Source organism: Pinus tabuliformis, chromosome Q (genome assembly GCF_031772625.1).
Source record: "Pinus tabuliformis cultivar Carrire ecotype Pingquan chromosome Q, CPIR1, whole genome shotgun sequence".
Lineage (NCBI taxonomy): Eukaryota > Viridiplantae > Streptophyta > Pinopsida > Pinales > Pinaceae > Pinus > Pinus tabuliformis.
Window position 1 is genome coordinate 914,002,804 of NC_142296.1, and position 2,266 is coordinate 914,005,069.

Here is a 2,266-nt window from a genome sequence, read left to right on the forward strand (position 1 = left end):
AAATAAATCCCGTTGCGGGGCTATGCTAGCACATTACCTTCGTAGTCAACCAACTCATAGGTGCCTTTTTGCAAAACACGTTTCACAATGTATGGCCCATGCCACATAGGTTCAAAGTTCCCAGCTCCCATCTTATCGTTGGCTTGGTCATACAACAAGAACAAGTCACCATCAACGAAAACTCATGGAGAAGTATTTTGATCGTAATGAGCTTTAACTCGTTTTTTTGTGCTTCGATAACCATCGTAGAAATAATATGGGTGTCATCAAGCTGCTCGAGATAAAGTAAATGTTCCTCTTTAGCCGAGGTATCAAGGAGTAGTTTGATAGCTAGTTTTAATGAAGGAATCTCACACTCGAGAGGGAGTGTCGCCTCTAAACCATATACCAACTAGAATGGAGTGAAACAAATTCCTGTCTTAGCCAAGGTCCGATAAGCCCAAAGAGCTGAAAAAAACATGATATGCCAATCCTTTTTATGTTTTCCAATGTTGAAGAATTGTAATTAAGACTTTATTAATCGCTTCAACTTGACCATTCGCCTGTGGGTAGTAAGGAGTTGAGCTTTCATGACTATGACCCAACTGAGCAGTAAGCTCTGGCATCATGTACTGATGAGAATGGGATCTGTGATTAGTGACAATGGCTTGAGGGAAGCCAAAATGGGCTATGACATGGTTAAAGAGGAACTGAGAAGCAATTATACCATCAACATTATATGTGGGCATCACCTCGGCCCATTTAGTAAAATAGTCCATAGCGATGATGATATATCCATGCCCCAGCCAAGTGAGGGTTATAGACCATCAAATTGATTTCGCATTTAGCGAATAGGCCAATGGTAACAACTAGGTGTAAGGGTGCTGGCGGGGCACACTATTTTCGATTATAAATCTAACATTCATGGCACTTTTAAACTGCCAAAATGCAATATTTAAAGATAGAAGGTGAGAAATAACTAGAGAGAAGGATCTTCTAAGCAGTGGCATAGCCTAACATGTGACCACCACATGCCCTAGAGTGGCGGTCATTTAGGACTCGTTCATCCTCTTCAATTGTTAAACATCTGCGAAGAACAGAATGAACACTGACTTAGTACAACATATCACCAATAATCTGATAAGGTTGAGACTAATGTCGGATGCGGCGATGGTTGAATTGAGACAACTCAGATCAGAAACTCTAGGTCTAAAGATAAAAAATAATATCTCCGTACCATGGTGTTGGCATTATGATACATGTGTTGTACTTGATCGCAACCCACTTGTAGCAGAACAACTCACTTGTATATGGTAACCAGATGAATCTACATAACTAGATGAATCTATAGGATACATATTAGACGTGATAGAATGCATGGCAATTGTGTTTACAGATGTGATAAAATGCAGGGAAGTTTAAAGGAATCAGTTCATAAGTAATGTACAATGGAAAATCACATTACAATAGGTTTATTTAGAGGGAACAAAGTAATGGTACAAAAGAATAGGATGAAGGAACAAAGGACTACATATTAGAATCAAGAATTCGAAGAAAAAGGACATTTTCAGGTATGTTAAGTTGTATATGCAGGTTCATTGTACAAAAAGAGTGTGTACACGAGGGTTCATTGTACAAAAGGACCGTATACATATGCACAGACTCTCATAGAATAAAACGCATGTATGGGATGAAAAGTTAAGGAAATTAAGGTGAAAGAATACCAAGGGTCAATACCATGGTATTAGCCCATAATATTAAGCAAAGTAACAGTTATTTGATTCCGTCTAAGAATACCACAGGCTCTAAGTGTTGTTTTGAACCGAGGTATTGAGAAAGGCTAAAACTATATAAGGAGGAGAAGATCAAAGGGCTAAGGGCAGATGTAATGAATAACTTATGAAGTGTTAGATCAAAAGAAAATATGCATGTCATGGGTTTCATATGCTTTGCTTGATCTGGAATAAGTATGCATCTGAGTGTTTGATGATGGAAGAGATCTAATGATGGATCAAGATCATAATGACTTATCATTATGTGATCTGATAATGGATATGCTAGATATGATTGTTAACGCACGTTTTATCCTTTACAGATGAGGATTTGGGTATGTCTGAAGTCTAGAATTTCAGCGAAGTTATAATTAAGTATTTGCAGATCTATACACTGGTTCTCTTTGGTGAAGTTGTGTATACACGCTGGTTTAGCTCTTCTAAGTGGCGTATGCAAATGAAAATCTTGATTTTTAGGGATGACTAAGCTATCAGATCAGTGCTAATGTATTACT